Here is a 22,187-nt window from a genome sequence, read left to right as displayed (position 1 = left end):
AAACTAACCAGGGGCAAATTTTGAGATTGCTGCAGGATGTTTCTACACGTATGGATACCTTGCAGTTATTCCGCAGTCAACCATCCCATACTCCGCCTGAGCCAGTAATACCTGCTTCACTACTTACTTCATCCAGACTCCATCTTTCCACGCCAGCTAAATACAATGGCGATCCGAAGAATTGCCGCGGGTTTCTCAACCAGTGTAGTATACACTTTGAATTACAACCCGGAAATTTCCCCACTGCACGTACCAAAACTGCTTATATTGTTTCGCTACTATCAGGGCAAGCTCTGGCATGGGCATCACCGCTCTGGGAAAAATCTGACCCAATTTTATTTGATATTGATAGCTTCCTGTCTACCTTCCGCAGAATATTCGACGAGCCTGGAAGAACAACGTCAGCCGCTTTAGATATTCTGCGCCTTCGGCAAGGGCAGCAGTCTGTGGGCCAATATGCCGTTCAATTTCAAACACTTTCCTCTGAACTATCTTGGAATAACGATGCTCTTGTTGCGGTTTTCTGGCAGGGCCTGTCTGACCACATTAAGGATGTATTAGCGTCTCGGGACTTACCTACAACGCTAGACCAATTGATTACCACCTGCAATCGGGTTGATCTTCGGTTCAGAGAAAGAGCTCTAGAAAAGAGGAAGCTGAAACACCCCAAGTTCCACCCTATTCAACAGGTCCGTGTACCGTCTCCTTTCCCTGAAGGACCCATGCAATTAGGCAAAGCACGTCTTTTACCCACCGAGCGAGAACGGCGAGTTAGAGAGAAACTTTGCTTATACTGTGCCAGTTCCGGACATCTGTTACATCATTGTCCTCGTAAGCCGGGTAAACACAACCTCCTAGCTGACGATGAGGAAGTGAGCCTAGGAGTGGCTCTTCGCTCCCCACAAGGCAAGGACTGTATTATCCCAGTCACTCTGAAACACGCTCAAGGCTCCCAATACATTTCAGCCCTGCTGGATTCTGGAGCAGCTGGGAATTTCATGTCTGCCAGATTAGCTGCTGAACTAGCCATTCCACTAGAGAAAATTCCAGTGACCATCTTTCTCTCTGCGGTTGACGGTAGCCGTATTCCAGGGGGTACCATTACGCACCAGACTTCTCCAGTGACGCTCCAAATAGGAGTTCTGCATTCCGAGTCTCTTACCCTTTTGGTCATCCCAGAAGCCACTAGCCCTGTGGTTCTCGGGTTTCCATGGCTTCAAACGCATAACCCCCATATTGACTGGTCGACTCCACAAATCCTGGCGTGGGCTCCAACTTGTTTCGGGTCCTGTTTACAACGTGTTCTTCCACATTGCTCCACCTCTGATAAGGAAGTTTTGCCAGTTCCTTCTGCCTACCAAGAGTTCACAGACGTTTTCAGTAAGCAGGCCGCTGAAACTCTACCACCTCATCGGGATTGGGACTGTCCCATTGATCTTGTTCCGGGTAAAACCCCACCGCGTGGCAGAGTCTACCCTCTTTCTATCCCTGAGACAAAATCTATGTCTGAATATGTAAAAGAGAACTTGGAAAGGGGCTTTATTCGCCCATCCTCTTCACCGGCAGGAGCCGGGTTCTTTTTTGTAAAAAAAAAAGATGGTGGATTACGTCCCTGCATCGATTACCGAGGTCTCAATGACATTACCATCAAGAACCGGTATCCTCTGCCCCTCATCACAGAGTTATTTGACAGAGTCAAAGGTGCGCAAATATTTACGAAGTTGGATCTCCGCGGGGCCTACAATTTGATCCGTATCAGGCGTGGCGATGAATGGAAAACCGCCTTTAACACCAGGGATGGGCACTACGAATATCTTGTCATGCCATTCGGTCTGAGCAATGCCCCAGCGGTTTTTCAGAATTTCATAAACGAAATCTTTCGGGACTTACTGTACCATACTATTGTGGTATATTTGGACGATATCCTCGTTTTCTCCTCTGATATCCAGTCCCATCGCAGACATGTTAAAGAGGTCCTCAGCCGTCTCAGAAGGAATAAACTGTATTGCAAGCTTGAAAAATGCACCTTCGAAGTTGAATCCATTCCATTCTTGGGGTATATCATCTCGGGCACCGGTCTCCGTATGGACCCAGAGAAGGTGCAAGCTATTCTTAACTGGCCTCAACCATCTACACTAAAGGCAGTACAGCGATTTCTGGGATTTGCTAACTACTATCGAAAATTTATTCGTGGCTACTCTACTGTAGTAGCACCACTCACCGCCCTCACCAAAAAAGGAGCTAATCCTGCCAAGTGGTCTGAAGAAGCCCAATCTGCTTTTCAACTTCTGAAACAAGCATTTATTTCTGCTCCCATACTGAGGCAACCAGATTTAACCTGTCCATTCTACTTGGAAGTTGATGCCTCATCTGTCGGAGTAGGGGCAGTTCTCTCCCAAAAACCAGCTGAAGAGCAATGGCATCCCTGCGGGTTCTTCTCCCGAAAATTTTTACCAGCTGAACGAAATTATGCCATAGGGGACAAAGAGCTGCTTGCCATCAAATTGGCGCTTGAAGAGTGGAGACATTTACTTGAGGGAGCTCGTTATCCTGTCACAATATACACGGATCACAAGAATCTGCTCTACCTTAAAACTGCACAGTGCATGAATCCACGTCAGGCCCGATGGGCACTATTCTTTTCTCGATTTGATATCCATGTCACCTTCCGTCCCGGTTCCAAAAATCGCAAGGCCGATGCTCTGTCATGTTCTATGGTAAAAGAAGAAGATTCCATCATTGTGGATCCACGGCCTATTATCAGCCCACTCAGCATCGCAGTCAGTAGACCCGACAATACACCTCCCCAGGGGAAAACTTTTGTTCCTGAGAATCTGCGTAAAAAATTGCTCCAATGGGCACATTGTTCCAGATTTGCCGGTCATGCTGGCATCCGCAAAACTCAATCTTTCATATTGAGAAGCTACTGGTGGCCTACGCTTCATCAGGATGTTCAGCAATTTGTGTCCGCATGTGGCAGCTGTGCCCAACATAAAAGTTCAAGACAATCTTCAGCTGGTCAACTTTTGCCTCTGCCTATTCCCACCAAACCCTGGACCCATATTTCTATGGACTTTGTTTCCGATTTGCCCAATTCTAATAATTTCAATACCATCTGGGTCATCATTGACCGATTCTCTAAAATGGCGCATTTTGTTCCTCTCCGTGGACTCCCATCAGCACCTATCCTGGCTCAGCAATTTATAAAGGAGATCTTCCGTTTGCATGGGTGTCCTGAAGAAATCGTCTCAGATAGAGGAGTTCAGTTTGTGGCGAAATTCTGGAGATCCTTATGCCAAGCACTACATATCAAACTAAACTTCTCTTCGGCCTATCATCCCCAATCCAACGGGCAAACGGAAAGAGTTAATCAAGACCTAGAAACATTTCTCCGTTTGTACATATCCTCTTCTCAAGACGACTGGGTAGATCTGCCTACTTGGGCAGAATTTGCTCATAATAATCATTATCACGAATCCTCTGCTTCCACTCCATTTCATACGGTCTATGGCCTACACCCCAGGGTACCCTTGTTTACTCCACTTCCTACAGCCTCAGTACCTGCCTCTGAAGTTTTCCTAAAGAATTTTTCAGGCCACTGGCGCCAGGTACGGGAATCTCTACTTAAAGCGTCCCAACGCTACAAAATTCAGGCCGACAAAAAGCGACGAGCCATTCCAAGCTTGAAACCCGGAGACAGAGTCTGGCTGTCTACTCGCAATCTACGCCTCAGAGTTCCATCTATGAAATTCGCTCCTCGCTTTATTGGACCGTTTAACATCTCCCGAGTCATCAATCCAGTGTCCTACAAATTACATCTACCATCTTACCTCAGGGTACCCAACACCTTCCATATCTCTCTCTTGAAACCACTGGTGCTAAATCGGTTTTATACACCCAAACTGGTTTCTCCTGAAGTGCAGACTGAACATGGTGACGAATATGAAATTAAAGAGATCTTGGACTCTCGGTTTCGACATAAAACCTTACAATATCTAGTCGACTGGAAAGGCTATGGTCCAGAAGAGAGGGCCTGGATCAAAGCTTCTGATGTTCACGCTCCATCTCTCATCAAAAAATTTCACCGCAAGTTTCCAACTAAGCCCCAATCTAAGTGTCCAGTGGCCACTCGTAAGGGAGGGGGTACTGTCACAAATCGGGATCTTAGCCGCACTTACCTCATCCGCCGCTGTCATATCACGGCTACCTGGGTCCCTTCTGGTCATCTGCAGCATTCCCGTTCTCCACACCTTCATTTGTAAACAAACACATACTGTTTGTCCTGCTGCATGGGCGCGGCCATCTTGGATGCAGTCAGGTGATCATTCCAAACCAACCAGATTCAGAAGCTGTGATCACATGATCTGATCAGCCAATAGTTGTTTGGGACATCCTATTTAAACCTGCTGCTGTCATCTGTTCATTGCCAGAACAACACACTTCTCTCCAGAGGATAGTTCTTGGCTTCAGTGTTCCTGTCTGCATTGCAAGTGCAGTGTTCCTGACTGCATTACAAGTGCAGTGTTCCTGACTGCATTACAAGTGCAGTGTTCCTGACTGCATTACAAGTGCAGTGTTCCTGTCAGAATTACAAAGTGCACTGTTCCTGACTGCATTACAAGTGCAGTGTTCCTGTCAACATTTCTAGACTGCTCATTCCTCTGCTATATTCTACAATGAGCAAAAAGATCATCCAGGCTGCTAAGTTCTGTTTCACTCATGCTCCAGCTAGTCCCAAGGGTCCCGAATCGGATCAAGACATTCAGACGACCGTGACATCTACCATCGCCAACCCATCGTCCCCATCTCAGGACTAAAAGGCTTGGTCGGTTGTGGTTACCCCAGTCAAGGGGTCCTCTCCTGGGCGCAACCAGCAATGTGACAGATATATTATGTTTTGACTCATCACCTTCATCTCCATTGACAGTCACTGACTTTAGGGAGATGGGGAGGGTTAAAAAGAATATTCATTATGATAATCATCATAAGAAAAATTATTTTGTAGAACAAATCTTAGCATTTGCAAAATATAGTATGTGTACATGTGTATATACATATATATATATATATATATATATATATATATATATATACATATATATATATATATATATATATATATATATATATATCTCTATACATCTATATATATGTATGTGTATCTCTATATACATATATATATATATATATATATATATATATATATATATCTATAATATAAATGTCTAGTGGCGTGTGTTAGTCTGTCTGTGTGTGTGTGGAAAATATAAAACCAAGCTGCAGCGCCACCTGCTGGGCGGAGTTATACACTGACCTACTAAATTCTTAGTGTGTGTGGAAAAAAAAATTCAGAAAGGGCTTAAATTTGGTATACTAAGATGTTTTTAATTTGTTAATTTAATTTGTTAATTGTTAAAAGTGTTTATAAAGATTTATATATTTCTTGAAGGAGAAGTGACAGTTGGGAGTGGTTGGTGGTTGCCGGGGGTGACAGTGGGGAGTGGTTGGTGGTTGCCGGGGGTGACAGTGGGGAGTGGTTGGTGGTTGCCGGGGGTGACAGTGGGGAGTGGTTGGTGGTTGAGGCCTGGGCTATGGCCCAAATGCATGACAAGAACCTTTTTAACACCTTAAGTAGCTTGATTTGACTAGAATGCATGAGTATCATGCACGGGTTAACTTGTATATATATATATATATATATATATATATATATATATATATATATACATATATATATATATATATATATATATATATATAAACCACAGTGTGCCCTAATACATTCCAGACAGCAAAGAGTCTGTAACTATATATTACAAACAAGGTAGGAAGCCAGAACTTACACCACTCACTTGAACTAATTGTGGCATCATGGTGGCTTAGTGGTTAGCACTTCTGCCTCACAACACTGGTGTCATGAGTTTGATTTCCGACCATGGCCTTATCTGTGTGGAGTTTGTATGTTCTCCCCGTGTTTGCGTGGATTTTCCCCGGGTGCTCCGGTTTCCTCCCACATTCCAAAAACAAACTAGTAGGTTAATTGGCTGCTATTAAATTGACCCTAGTCTGTGTGTGTGTGTGTGTGTGTGTGTGTGTGTGTGTGTGTGTGTGTGTGTGTGTGTGTTTGTGTGTGTTAGGGAATCTAGATTGTTATCTCCAATGGGACAGGGACTGATGTGAGTGAGTTCTCTGTACAGCGCTGCGGAATTAGTAGCGCTTTATAAATAGCTGATGATGATGATAGCGTAAATGTAACATAGATGTCCACACCACTGTAGATATTTGTAGCATTGGTCCCCCAGAGAATATGAGGTACTGAGGTCGTGGACCTCTCTATAGAATGAAATAAGAGATAGAACAAGAGAAGCAATTATAACGCAGCCCTAAACTGCATAAATTGGTTTGAAAAAACTTGTAATTTGTAATTTGCTGATTAAGATATTGCAGGCTATTAATCTATATTTATGCTATAATGTACCTCATAAATTGCAACCCAATGTATAAAGGAACATACCGCATATTTACTGCATGCAAGCATCCATACTAACCCTTAGATATCCACCTCCTCCTAAACAATATAAACCATACCAGGGATCACATAATATACTTATTTCTCAAATAGCGCCTAGAGTGCAAAGCTTTTGGGGGTGGGTGCGAAATTTTTTGGGGTGCAAAATTGTGGCGGGAAGCAATATAAACTGAAATTAATTTAAAATATAACATATTAGTATATTATTGTGAAGTTTCAATAAGATGTATAGCATCAAAAAATTTAAATAAAAACAAACAACAACAAAAAGTAAAAAAAAATAATAATAGTTGTTCTCTTAAAAAGAAACAATGAGAGAAAAATGAAGTAAAGTTTAGATCTTGACATGTTCCCATGGTAAAGGCTGACAATGAATCATCTTGGGACGGAACACTTGAGGATAAGCTAGTAGTAGAGACAAGGATGGCGACAGGTCCCTCCACCCTCCACATCTTCACCCTCAGTAGCGCTCATTCGTGCCTCCGTTCTTATATACAGCTTTCATTTTTATGGAAACTAAATGAGCATCAAAGATTGCCGTTACTCTTTTAAAGTCGAAGTCTAGCTCAGTTTAGAAAAACAGGGGAACATAAATATTGGTAGGGGGCAGGGGTTAGGGGGATGAAGGAAACCACAATTTAAATTAAGGGCGAGTTCATTTTACACAGGGCCGTCTTTCCCATTGGGCACAATGGGCAGGTGCCCGGGGGCACTGCAGCCCAGGGGGGCCCGTCGGAGGCAGCAAAAAAACATCCATTGCGGAGCGCGACAGAGGAGGAGACCATGGAGGGAGCCGGATCGCCAGCTGACCGCAAGGTAAGTATTGTCTTTTTTTTTTTTTTTTGCTGCCTCTGACGGGCCCACCTGGGCTGCAGGGCCCATATATATAATCATTTTTTTTTTTGTATATATAGGGGCCCCGGTGCACTGCTGTGCCCGGGGGCCCAAGATGTTCTTAAGAGGGCCCTGATTTTACATACCGCGTATTAGCCTGGCATGGAAGGTGAGTGAGCGCTACAAGCTTGTTAGCCTACCACCGTCTGAACCCCTAATCAAGCACTAATTATATCAAACTATAATTCACAGCTGCAGTGATAACTAGCAAAGTCACTAGCTGAAGTAATATATATGATATGGAAAACAATTTCTAGAGGGAATTTCCAGTAAATTAAATAGGTAAATCAAAACAAAAAGCCTGATACAAGTTATTTTGGGACTCTCTGAGCCCCATCTCAACAAGAAGAGGGTACAACCCCATTAGCACCAGTGAGATGTCCAGGGTCGGACTGGCCTGCCGGGGAGCCAGGGTATCCCCCCGGTAGGTCCCCAACCCTGATCGGTCCCTTCTATGTTGGTGGGGGGAGCGGGTACTTTAAAAAAAATAAAATAAATTATAAATAAATACTCACGTGATCGCGGCTCCGACGCCCCTCCTCTCTGCACCGTTCGCACTAAATGTTGGGCGCCCAACGTTCAGTGAGAAGCAGCGCAGAGAGGAGGCAAGAAGACAGAAGAAGAGAAGAAAAGAAAGAAGCCAATAGATAAAGTAAGTGAAGGAACGAAAGCAAGGGAGAACAAAGACAGCATGGCAGAGTGTGAAGGGGGGCAAAAGCAGCATGGCAGAGTGTGAAGGAGGGGCCGAATCACCATGGCCGAGTGTGAAGAGGGGCCAAAGCAGCATGGCATAGTGTGAAGGGGGCAAAAGCAGCATGGCCCAAGGTGAAGAGGGGCAAAAGCAGCATGGCACAGTATGATAAAGGGGGGCCAGGAGAAGGGGGGAGCAAAAGCAGCATGGAGGGCGCAGTGTGATCATAAGGGGGCACAGCATGGTGATGAAGGGGCACAGTAATGTGTGTGAGATGGCACAGTGGACTTGTGGCAATGTAATGTGTGTGTGTGGGGAAATTTAATGTTATAGTGGGGACTTTTAATTTAAGATGGGGTGCTTTGGGGGCTATTAATTGAATGTGGGGCTGAGTTTGAGGAGCATGAGCTCTATTTATTAAATGTGAATATGAATTATTTAATGGCAGTGACAGTTGCGGGAAGTAGGTATATTTATTATACGTAAATGCTATTAATTTATTGCTGGGGCTGTTTGGAGGGAGGGAAATAGCTTTATTTATTGCATGGGAATACTATTACTTTAATGTTTGGGCTGGAGGAAGGCCTAAGAATTAATCATGGGTCCTATTGATTTGATGCCAGGGCTGGTTGGAATTTTGTAAATGTACCCATTTTTTTTCTAAATAGGGCCCCCAACATTCCAGCATCCAGACAACAAAAGTGATCAGCAGCCACAGGTGGTGAAAGCGACAAGAACAGGTAGGACAGTCTATCAAATGTTCTGATTCTAGTGGGACAATTCCTATTTTTGGTGACTGTTCTGCCCAATCTAAGGGGCAGGTCAAGACTGTGTACTCTTTATATACACACTGCATTCTTTATATACTACACTATGGTGCTAGCTGTCCTTCGTGGGCTGACCACTCTCCCTCTAGTGTCTGGTCTCGCCTCTATGATGGCTGGCCACACCCCCTCTGGTGGGCCCCTAGTGTTGCAGTCCCCCGATGGGCCCTTCATGCCCCAGTCCGACACTGGAGTCTCTCACAATAATACCATTAATTGGGTAAAAAAGACTCCAATTAAACATACATCAACATGGTTATTCTAATAGCAAATATATTACCAAGCTGGAACAAAGAACCAGCGATGCAAAGGACTCCATAATTGCCCTGCAATACACCATACCATTACAAAAAAAGTCTATGCACACAATGACAAAGAAATCAGATGTTCTGAAAAATCGCCACAGGTGAGACAACCTAAGTTTTGCAGAAATTTCAGAGTGTATATATATGGCCCTGATCTAATAGATCTCCTAAATATTGATCAATAAGCATAACGTATTATGTATTATATACATAACAGGGAAATACTACAAATTGAAAGAACACGTAGACTTGGGCCAGAAATAAATTACTGGAGCAATCTCCCCAGACTGATGATAACAAAATATTAATACTACAAAGTGTTACTTTCTCCTCCTCTGGGCCCGGCGTCCCGGCCGTCTCCTTGACGACAGGGACGTCACTTCCGGTTTGAGGTCCGTCCATCGCCAAGGCAACGGCCGGACGACGCACTGTTCCGGTGGGGAGATTAGCCAGGCCCGTGCGTGTTACTGAATAATTTATTATCAGCCTCCTGTGGCTGATTAAGTTAGGCTGGATTACTTGGTTTCCATTGGCTGCTCTAGGTATTTAAGGCATGGAGGACTGGACTTCCCTGGTGGTTATAGCGTTTCCAGTCCTGTGCTGTGTTGACCTGCTGTTTGATTCCTGTCTGCCTGATCTTCCGTTGTGACCATTACCTGTACTTTGAACTTAGCCTGTTTGCCTGGGACACTGACCTTTTGGCTTGTATTCTGGACTACGCTGTATGCCTGTGACCCTGACCTTTCGGCTTGTATTCTGTACTTTGCTGTTTCTCTACAGACCTCTGACCCTGGCCTGCTACTGACCACCCGCTCCAGTCTGGACTGGCACCTCCGGTTCCATTTGCGCCATGGCCACCATTGATGAGCTTTTACTACACTGAGCTTAAGACCTGGGGGCATCTGAGTACCTGTGAACATATAAAGCTCTATGGGAAAGGCAGCTGCTAATGGTAAAGTCCTCTACTCTAATCAGTTCTAAAAGCTCATCTTGGTGTTCGAGTGCCCTAACACAAAGATATCGTAAATACACTAAAGCAGTGGTCAGGGAACAGGGGTAAATTACCCCAATTGGGGTAAAAATGAAATTCCTGGGGGTAATGCTGCCGATTCACATGCTGTCAGTTGGAGTGTAGTCCCTTTAAATGTGAAATTGCTGTTGTACCAGAAGAGCCTCAGGGGTTGGCAGAGGCACTTCTTGAGCTTCGATGCAATAATGAAGCACGTATTGCATTTGAAAACAAAGCAGATCTGTCATATTTTTGGATGTCAACAGCTGCAAAGGCATCAAAATTGCACATGAGGAGGTGGTCAAAAAGTTGCTGCCTTTTGCAACAACCTACCTTTGCGAACAAGGGTTTTCCACTCTAACGAACATAAAAACAAAGCAGAGAAATCGATTGGACGCTGAAGACTGTATCCAAATTGCTATGACATCAAAATGCCCCAATATTGATGCTCTTGTATCAAAAATGAAGCAACATCATTTCTCCAAAACCTGAAGTTTTGAAGTTGAAGCTTTCAAAGAAATTTTGAATAGATTCAATAACATTTTGAATTCCAATAATTAATAATATATGATTTCCTTCCTTTCAAATCAAGGGGGTAACGTCGGCGTATCTAAATATATTTGGGGGTAAAAGGTAAAAAAGTTCCCTGACCCCTGCACTAAAGGCATACTGTAAGGCTAGTATGAACACAATATTAGGTCAAGTCTGAAAAGATCCGGTCATATTAGAAGACAAATCTATCATGTTCAATCAGCTGGAGCCTACTACAATCTAGATAGAATCAAATGTAACAAGTCGCCAACCCACAAATAATTAGAGATAGGCGGGTCCGGTTCCCCGAGAACCGAACCCACCCGAACTTTGGGTATCCGAGTACCGAGCTGAGCAGCTTGGTACTCTCCCGCCCGTTCCGAATCCAAATCCTGGCCGAACGTCATCGTGACGTCGTCGGATCTCAGGGCTCTGTTCTCGTGATACTTCAACATTATAAATACACGCCTCCACAGCAATCCATCGCCATTTGACAGAGGGAGAGAGCAGGGTGTAGTCACAGGCTGATTAGAGCAGGGACAGAGAATCCAATATTCTTCTTGCAATTGCTCTAACAAAAATCGCTAGAGAAGAGAGGAGGATAGAGGTTTATTATTTTTTGTTAATATTTGGCACTCCCCAGTGCTTTTGGGGTGTCCCCCATAATTGTGCATCAATATTTCTGGCTGTCAAAAGTCATATCTGTCAGCAGTATCTACCAATTAATTTTTAGCACTCCTCAGTGCTTTTGGGGTGTCCCCCAAATGTGTGCATAAATATTTCTGGCTGTCAAAAGTCATATCTGTCAGCAGTATCTACCAAATAATTTTTAGCACTCCCCAGTGCTTTTGGGGTGTCCTCCCTAATTGTGAATAAATATTTCTGGCTGTCAAAAGTCATATCTGTCAGCAGTATCTACCAAATAATTTTTAGCACTCCCCAGTGCTTTTGGGGTGTCCTCCCTAATTGTGCATAAATATTTCTGGCTGTCAAAAGTCATATCTGTCAGCAGCATCTACCAAATAATTTTTAGCACTCCCCAGTGCTTTGCGCTCAGAATGGATTCAAAGCAGTCCACATATGATCAGAATGAGCAACCAGGTTCTGTCACCAGCCCTGATGTTAGTGTTCCCAGTACGTCATCTGCCAAGGCGATGTCAAACAACAGAGTGTTTTCAAATTAGTGCAAAAAACAAAAACCCCAAAAAAATTTACTGTATTGAAGCGAAAAAGAAGTGTAACTGAGCAAAAGTTAAGTGACGATAAAAAAAAATTGCAAGCATGCCATTCTACACACGCAGTGGCAAAGAGAGAATGAGGCCTGCACCTTTGGCTATTAGTGGCAGATCCCAAAAAGTTACCCAGCCTACAATTGGTGCACAACTACTGTTACGCGTCAAAGCCGAGCTGCAAGATAACAGTAAGGCATTAGAGGATAATGTTTGCTCTGAATCAGAAATGACACCAATCCCTGTGGAGAATCCATCCAACAGTGGTATGTCTAATCGTGAGCATTCTTTTAGTGTACCCATAAAGAAGGGCCCTTTCAGCAGTTCTGCTGATGTGTGCCTGAACAGCCCGAGTGTAGCCGGTGATACGCCAAGTGAGGATGACACTTTGTATTTAGAAGAGGATGTGGGGGAGATTTGGGTATCCGACGATGAGGATGCGGTTGATTGTGTAAGTCCTGCAGCAGTGTGGCACCAGTGGGAGCAGTTCTGGCATGTGAGGTTCTGGCACCAATATGCACTTTCCAAACACAAGCAGGGATGACGCAGGTGGCAGACCACAACAGTTTGACATCTGGGCTGGTTTAAAGGATTTGTCAAAAAAATGTGTGACCTTGACCATAATTCCAACCAATCCTACTATTACCATGCAAAGGATGGTGGAGGGCCTATCAGGGATTAAACTGTATTTTTCATAATTTTCACTAATAATGTTTGGGTGTAATATACACCCAAAGACGAGTGCTCAATTGCTAAGAGTCATTGATGGAGAGGAAGACAAGCAGGCTTGTCTGTAGAATTTGCAGGCAAATTGTGCTGCGTTATATAGGTAACACCCAAAGAGAAGAGCTCCATTGCTCCATTGCTAATTGTAATTGCTGAAATAGAAATAATAGGGCTGACAGTCTTGGTCTAAATCTGCAGTTACATTTTATTGTACCATAGCTCACTACGAAACTGGAGAGGTGGCAGGGTTTAGTGATAATCTTCCTCAAACAATACTTATTCATCCCAATATCATAGAAGTCTGTGTATTATGATGTAATTGCTGATAATGGCCTTCCAAAGGGAATGACTAGTTGATTTTAGGGCAGAGCTGTCACGATTTTTGGGCAATTCTTTTACAGCACAGCAAATATCAAAATGTTTAGCGGACTCATCTGCATCACCACTGGGTGTCTTGGGAAAGCAATTTCTTTTACAACAAGCAGTTGCCAGAGAAACTGAAGGAGAAGACGTCCCAACAAGATGTTGATAAGTCTGGGATCCTTGCAAAGAAAATTAAGTATTTAATCTACAATTAAAATATAGTTAGCACATTTACTTTGTTTTATTGCACACTATAATTTTCTGTAGCACCTTTTCAAAATCTATTATTAAGGCAATCACTTGACTCAAGCTAACCGTGTCTGCACTTTCTTCACAGGTAACTACTTTGCTGGACTAAAGTATATTCCCCTCAAATGCTAGTCTTCTTGCAGTGGCTGCATTCTCCTACATGTTGTTGCAGAAACCAGAAATTGACCCTAAATGTTTATGGACACAAACAGCATCTCCTGCATGTCATTTTTCAAAAGTTCTGTAACACCAAGTTGATAGAGTGTGCAAAACAGGAAATGTGATGGAATTCAACCCTGCTGTAATGCTTGACCAATATTGGGGTCGTAATCAGAAATGATATATCCTCAGGAGACTCCAAGCAGGATTAGCCATCTTTCAATGACATCCCTTAGTTTTTGGAACAGTTTGTCAGCTGTATGCCTCTTAGTGAAGCTGCTGATACACAGAGTAGCCTACTTCTCAAAAATGTGATGTACCTGGGTACATGCTGCTGCTGTCCATGCTGGGGAAGGCGAATGACCAACCCAGTGGGCTTTCACAGTCATATAATCTTTTGTTTGCCCAGTTACGCTTGTACACATATCTGTGGTTAAGTGTACAGTGGGTAGAATACCATTTTGTCACCCAATAATGAAATTTTTAGGAACTTTCCGGTACAGGAGAGAATTAGCTTTTCCTAGTAAAATGGTATAGTGATGACATTTGCTAACAGGGACATAACACCTCAATTAAATGTCTTAAACCAACTGTATTAATAGTGGACATTGGATGCAGATCTAACACTAGCATAGTACCCAGGGTGTCTGTGATCCGCTTTGCGACTGGGTGACAGGTTTCATTCTTGCTTCCTCTTGCAGAGGATTGTTTAACTGCCAATTATTGGGGGGGAAGATTGCAGGTGCTGGGATGTAGATGAGAGAAGGGAGGTAGATTATGCTGGAATGCTTGTTGTTATTTTTTTTTTAACCGAAGTTTCTGATTTTCCCAACAGTTTTCCAATAACTCGCTGAAAAATGACGAAACATGGATGAGGATCCCAGATGGTTAAGGTCCCTACCTCTACTGAGTGTGGCTTTAAAAATGCTACAAATGGATAGACAACTCTTGCCAGGATTCGTGTAAAAATAATTCCACACTTAAGAGGTGGATTTTTGGTCTTATGCCCAGGCATGACCATGGCCTTTTTGTTATCACTGGCAAGAACTGCAGCAATTTTTCTTTTCAAGTGTATGAAAATCATATTGTGACATAGGAGGTGTTCAAAATTGAATAAAAAATGACTGGAAATTAGTGTTTCTGAGGTTAATAATAACGTAGCTACAAAATAATACCTAAATTATGTTATTTTAGCACCAATAAATGTATTTTTTTAACAAATTGCAAAACAAAACCAAACAAAATCAAAACCAAAACACGCAATGGCGGTTTTGCAAAACCAAAACCAAAACCAAAACACGACGGTAATCCAGATCCAAAACCGAATCCAAAACCAAAACACGGGGGTCAGTGACCATCTCTACAAATAATGCCCCTGTCTTACAACATAAGTATTTGGTGAGGAACTGACTTTATGAAGATACCGATTAGTAATTAGTAATACCGATTAGTAATATCAGGAGTAAATTATAGGAAAGTGTTAACATTTAATATATTTATTGTTCTTTCTATGTTTTGTTACATACATAGTTACATAGTAACATAGTTGCTCACTCACATCAGCCCTATTGGGGCTTACAGTCTAAATTCCCTAACAAACACATAGACTAGGGTCAATTTGTTAGCTGCCAATTAACCTACCAGTATGTTTTTGGAGTGTGGGAGGAAACCACAGCACCCGGAGGAAACCCACACAAACACGGGGGGAACATACAAATTCCTCACAGATAAAGCCATGAATTGAACTCATGACCCCCAGGCTGTAAGGCAGAAGTGCTAATCACTAAGCCACCGTGCTGCCCATCATCATCAAAAATAATTGGATTTATAACAATGGATGGACAACCTATCATTACATTTTTTAAACCCCTGAGCAAAACTTACAATCAATATTAAACAGAATTAAGCAATTTCACAAAATATCCAGATTATCAATAAATTTTGGAAAATCCATTGCTTTTGCCCTGGGAAAATAATCCCAAACTAATGGTGGCAAATAATTACATTTCCATATAATCTATATAGAGGTTCCTAAAACATCCACCGGCTCTATAATATTGAAAGAGAACAATTCATTAAAAATTCAGTGTACATGGCAAAAAGACATCCCTAATTTAGAAAACTCAGAAGTTTTATTGAACCATTTTGACAAAGTGATGAAACATCAGTTATGCTCAGCGAAATTACAAGAGGTACATGTACAAGAGGTACATGTACAAGAGGTACATGCTAAGACAGTGAAGAGAGCTTACATCTCCCTGCATGTATGCCTGAAATGTAAGAGAGAAGACGCTAATTTTTATAATCATTTTCGGGAATGTAGGAAAATTACTAAATTCTTGAATAAATTGTTGATATTTATAAACACAACATTTGGGGGGAATATTTACTAAACGGCGGGTTTAAAAAAGTGGTGATGTTGCCTATAGCAACCATTCAAATCCTTATCATTTATTTAGTACATTCTACAAAATGACAGCTAGAAGAGTCTACAGCTGATCTGAGTCCACAGACTGGTTTCTTTATAAACAAACTGGAGAGGACCGGAGAGACGGAGGAGGTTAGAAAAAGTGTTAATCAAGAGAATTAGGCTGGAAAAGAGGAGTTGATAACCATATAGGAGAGAATGGACCTCTCTTCCCTTCCTTCTCTGACACATCATCATCATCATCATTTATTTATTTATATAATGTCACTAATTTTACAGCGCTGTACAGAGAGCTCACTCACATCAGTCGTTGCCCCAATGGAGCTTACAGTCTAAATTCCCTAACATACATACACACACACACACAGAGACTAGGGTCAATTTTGATAGCAGCCAATTAACCTACTCGTATGTTTGTGGTGTGTGGGAGGAAACCTACGCAAGCATGGGGAGAACATACAAACTCCACACCGATAAGGCCATGGTCGGGAATTGAACTCATGACCCCAGTGCTGTGAGCCAAAGGTGCTAACCACTGAGCCGCCGTTATGCCCCACCCACGTATTCACAGATTATTATTACCGCCGACCAACGGATACTCTACGCATAGGGAAAATGTGGTTGATTGGTCGGCACTGTATGAAGATACTGGAAATAAACATTCAAAATACATAACTTGTACCAGTTCAGTTGAGGTAAATTTTGCACAAATTGTTTTACTTTGTTCTGTTCTCTTCTGTTTTCTTCTGGTTTTAGAGAACAATACGCCAACTAAAAGTAGCCCACTGAGACATCAATGGGATGTCTATATTTGGTAAGCAAAATAATTACCTGTGACTAATGAATAAAAACACTATGTACTCATGAATATTGTCCAAAAAAAGAATAGTGATTGTTTTGTATTGAAAAATGCATAGCAAAAAGATTAAATTAAAAGTGTGAAAACATAGTAACATCTGTAAATCTCATTGCTGGGCAGAACCAATCTAATTATAATGATTACTTGACCAGAATCCTTTACAGAAACTGCCTATAACACTGTATAAAAAAGATGAGAATACAATTCTTCAGACAATTAATATGGCACGAAAGAAAACAAAATTACGGTAAATAAGTATTAATGTACAACACCAAAACAAAACACAGGTGGTAATCAATGTCCCTAATATCAAACTATATAACCAAGCTGCTATATAAAGTACTAGATCAACTCACAAGGCATGTATCCACACTTCTCATTATTGCATCAATTCTTATCCACCATGAGCCCAACATATTTGCTTCATTTACAGAAACAAATAATCCCAATCGAAATACTAGATAATCCTTTACTAATGACAACTTGGATAACACGACACAAAATAAGCAACAAATGGAACCTAAACCATTATCAATTGCTATTTTTACCGTTCCCTGGAAAAATTATAGGCAACAGCTGGTGTCATTTCTATATGTACCCTATCTGATACAAACACAAAAAAACCCTGTAAACTATAACAATGCAAGCTCTAAACATGGAATCATGCAATCACCTACACTAGTATTCTTTAAAACATTATATGAATAAAGGAATATTTAGGCTCTGTAACTTATATTGGAACAACTTACTGGACAACACGTTGTGGAACAAATATAGTAAGTTTCATTATATGCACACATATTAAGTTTGATTTTTATATTTTAAAGATCATTTTTTATTTTAATTTAAGTCAGAATTCCATTCAACATTGAATTGTAATGTCAGATGTAGTTTAAGCACATTGCAATTCATCCATACTGCTTCAATATAGAATGACATGGATGGACTGATTTATCCAGCACCTTTCTTGTATTTACTATGCGTGGGAATAGGATTAGGAAGGGTATATGTCTAAGAGAACTGGCAGAACTTGGTTATCCAGCGACGATTTGCAGGTTACACCATATTGGAGGATCGGACCTGCAGCCGGATATCATCATCTATCCTGGATCCTACATATGCTGTGATTTACACTGACATTGGGTATGAGTTCATACATAAGAGATGTCATTGATGAATGTTTTCGAGATTAGTGTGTTTTACTGATTTTATGAGATTAAAATAAGTTTTATTAAAGTTAATGCACGAGGTTCCTCCTCTGGTGTCATTTCTCTTATCACATGCTCGAACATCCGTTTATAGAGATCAGTTTTCATGGCTCAGAGGAAGGAGCAGGAATATAAGCCTTAATTTGTGAAGCATCTATCTGTAAGCATATACCCTAAGGCAGGGTTTCCCAAACCCAGCCCTCAGGGCTCCCTAACAGTGCAGGTTTTCCATATCTCCTTGCTGGAGCACAGGTGTATTTATTACTGACTGACACATTGTAACAGGTCCACAGGTGGTCCTAATTATGTCACATGTGATCAGGGCCATCTTTTCCATTGGGCACGATGGGCAGCTGCCCAGGGGCCCCACGGGCAAAGGGGCCCCATAGGCACGGCTCTTAATGAGAATAAATAATCCTGCAAAAGAAAAAACCTGCAAAAAAAACCTACAAGGGTCACTGAGCAAGTACATGTATCTCTATCTCATTCTCTATATATCTATATATATATCTGTATCTCTATACATCTATATCTAGGGGCCCCGGTGCACTGCTTTGCCCGGGGGCCCATAATGTTGTTAAGATGGCCCTGCATGTGATCCGGAAAACCTGCACTGTTGGGGAGCCCTGAGGACTGGGTTTGGGAAACCCTGGACTAAGGGGTTGGAAGTGAGAAGAACACTGGTGTATCTCTATTGATGCATTTGATATTCACGGTGAAGAGTGAAAGTATTTTATACATTGTTGTTACATATTACACTATTTTTGCCATTTTCTGTTTGGACAAACGAGTCTTTCTGAAGGTTATGTAGATCTATACAAAAAAGAGAAAAAATTGTCTTGTAAAGAACGGGTCGATGAATGTGATCATCTTAGTGTGCAGAGAAGGAAGTGCAAGTGTATGTATTGTTTTTATTTTTATATCATTGTATATGTCTAACAGCACTAAGGGTTCATTCACACTGTTTTTAAAAAAAATCCATTTTAGAATCAGGCAGGGCAGGATGCGCATTAGGCAATCTCCCATTGGTGGACGGTTCCATCAGGTACAGTGTGAACCGGTTAGGCACAATGACCACAGGAACCAATGATTCTTAGATTACTGCACATCTTACAAGCAGTAGACAAGGAAACATGTTCTGCCCACTTTTGCTTATATAAGGGATTAAACAAAGTATGCAACATACCCAAAATAATTAACTGTTTTGCAAAGAGCTAGAAGTATTCATAGCTTTGAATGTCTGACAATTTCTGTGGTAGTGAATATGGAAGGAGGGGGCGGAGTGAGAGCTCAGACCTCTATCTTTTAAAACTGAATTAATACATGTAGGTTAAAATTTCCAGCACTCTAGTATAAGGGTTACAAAGAACTTTAATACATGCTTATTATTCTGCCAGGAGAAATCAAAAAAGTTAATAAGTCATTTAAAGTTCATCTTATCAGTTGGGTATATGAATTAAAAAATAAAAATCGTCATTCTCATTTGAGAGTTGTTCCCTCCTATTGCTCATTTTAAGCATAGCATTAGCATATTCTCTAACGCCCAGCCAATTTCCTAACCTAATTCCCCAGCAGTACATAACAAAACATTTTAACCCTTTCGCCGATAACCCGTTCACAAAAGTGAGTAAAAAACTACTTCTTATAATATCAGCTAAGGAGAATATTCTACATCCTGGATATTGTAACATTATGTAAGGAAAAACTCTCCCCTTAAAGTGTGTGTATATATATATATATATATATATATATATATATATATATACAAACATACATACAATAAGGCACAATGCCCCCTGGCTATGCAGACATATAAATGGAATGAAGCAACATTCAGGGAATCTTTACACCGTCAAGTCATTGACAGAGACACATTAGTGATACAACATTTCAGTTCACTTAGAAGCCTTCCTCAGGGTAATATATATATATATATATATATATATATATATATATATACATATACACACACACCACACACACACACACACACACACACACACACACACACACACACAAACACCAGTGGCAGAGTACATACTTTGAAAGCTGTAAAGCTGTGCTAAGTGGCAATGAGCAGTACATTATCTATATTACAACGTAAAATAATAATATAACCAAAATGAACACAATAAAGTGAAATATTGACTAACTGATCAATTCCCGTCACCTCCTGCTGTAATAGACAAGTGATTAACTCCATTTATGTGACAGTTTAACACTGATTAACCTCCCAAAAGTCAGTGATATTGCTGTAGGCCTGTAGCCCGGCCCCCTCGGCAGTGCAGAATGGAGCTGCAGGAATATGATTGTTTGCTTATTAGAGAGTAATGAGCTAAGCTGCAGAGTTGGGTTACACAGACGCCCTCCTATACAGAGTCTGAAACACACTCTTCTGTCTTCGTTGGCTCACAATGGTGAGTTTTATTAAACTTATCTGTAAGTGAAATAAAGGTGATCTCTATGCCCTACCGTTAGGAAGATCTGCTGGTGAGGGTCCTGTCTTAGTACATCCAGCCTGGCAGGACTATTTCCGTCTTTGCTCATAGTAGGTGACATATATAGAACACTGCCCTCCCTCCCTCTCTGACTTCTCTGTCATGTAAGCACCTGCTGCCCTTTATAATGGGCTCTCCGTGTATCAGAGCAACTACTTCACATTTATACTAGGTTCTTATGTGAAAACATAGAACACAATTAAATATCTTCTCAAAATGAGGCATCTTAACAAAAGAATTCGCAAGACAAGTCTTAACCCCTTGACTACTAAGGACGAGTGGGACTCAACCACCACATGACCTCCTAAAGAAATGGGGACATGTTTTTTGATGATGCTGGAGAAAAGGCAGAGGCAGGCTGGGCCGGGGGGCAGGGGGGCATCGCCCCCCCGGGCCGCTCAGTCTAACCGCTGTTTGGGATGGACGCCCCCCCCCTCCCCCCGTGGTGCAATATTACCTGAATATTACCAGCTGCACACAGGCAGCCGCATCACATGACACGTGATGCGGCCGCTTCATCAATGACGCTGCCACATCGCGTATCATGTGATGCGGCCTCCTATGCGCCCCCCGGGCTGAAATTTGCCAGCCCGCGCCTGAGGAAAGGAACCATTAGAAACATCACAGCGTGCACACACACAGGGCCCGATTCATCAAGGTGCGCCTCCTGGGTGCATGTAAATCTGCTCTGCGTACTTCCGTACTCAAACAAGGAACGGATGGGAAGATACGGGCGCTGATGAATTCAGGTGTAGGTCTGCTCTGCTCTACTACCCAAGATGCTGCAGGATACGTCCAATGTCTATGTAGACTGTACAGTCGCACAGAATGGAAAAAAAATATTCAATTAATGTCCCTTGTCAATAATATAGGCATTAATGACAAAACAGTTTAAAAAAATAAGTTTTTTAATATATTGTTTACCCCATGGAATATATTTATTGGGATGTTCTTAATGTCTACTGAACATAACATACATTTTTACAGTTGCTCCTGATTACAAACACATGTTATAGCATGCATACGTGACTGTCATCACTACTGATCAGGACTTAGGCTAACCCTGTATCTGGAGCAAGAGATACGGCAGAAAAACAAGTAACTTTGAGATGCCCAGAGCTTGATTCTAAAGTGGCAGTTTGCGTCGAGTTTGGCACACCCTTACTGTACATTTACTACAGGCGAACGCCCCATCCTCGCTCCATTACGTCCCTGAAGTCGTAGGCTGTAAAAAGTGTCCTTTGCATACGAAGATGAATTAAACGTTGCTGCGTTAAGTTGCGTGTGGTTCGGTTTTGGGCATGATGCATAAGGCCCACAGTGTATTAAAACCAATGAGTTATGCCAAGGATGGGGGAAGCTCTTTTAGAGCCTTTGTCTCCCTTTCTCTGCTCTTAGAAAGCTGAGGAACCCTTATTTGAAATAGAGTGTCCCCTCTTTCAAATGATGGAACCCTTGTTTATTTATTGCCTGACAATCATTTTTGATCAGCTGAAAATAGATAAATATATGATGAGCCGAAAAGAATTGTAACTTATATGCTCTGCACGACAGCAGCTAATGATACAAATGCACTGTGCGATATAACGGCTTTTATAACCCAGGAGCCCAGTTTATTCCAGATCACTGTAAAAAAAATCTTATTGATTAGAAGCATCAAAGAATGCAGCTCATCACCTGCCCTT

General features: G+C 41.8%; 1 protein-coding gene across 3 annotated transcripts in view; it reads right to left on the bottom strand.

Annotated features, from left to right (window-relative positions):
* SGCD (sarcoglycan delta) overlaps nt 1-20,543 on the bottom strand; it is a 495,352-nt gene extending 474,809 nt beyond the window's left edge. For 2 of the 3 annotated variants that reach the window (XM_075210130.1, XM_075210140.1), the window contains exon 1: nt 20,477-20,543. The gene's annotated coding sequence lies outside the window, so the exon portion shown is untranslated. The remainder of the gene's footprint in view (nt 1-20,476) is intronic. The other variant, XM_075210133.1, reaches the window with a different exon arrangement.
* Between the last annotated feature and the right edge of the window lie 1,644 nt (nt 20,544-22,187).

Source organism: Mixophyes fleayi, chromosome 4 (assembly GCF_038048845.1).
Source record: "Mixophyes fleayi isolate aMixFle1 chromosome 4, aMixFle1.hap1, whole genome shotgun sequence".
In the NCBI taxonomy this organism is placed as follows: Eukaryota; Metazoa; Chordata; class Amphibia; order Anura; family Limnodynastidae; genus Mixophyes; species Mixophyes fleayi.
This window is presented reverse-complemented; position numbering and strand designations above follow the sequence as displayed.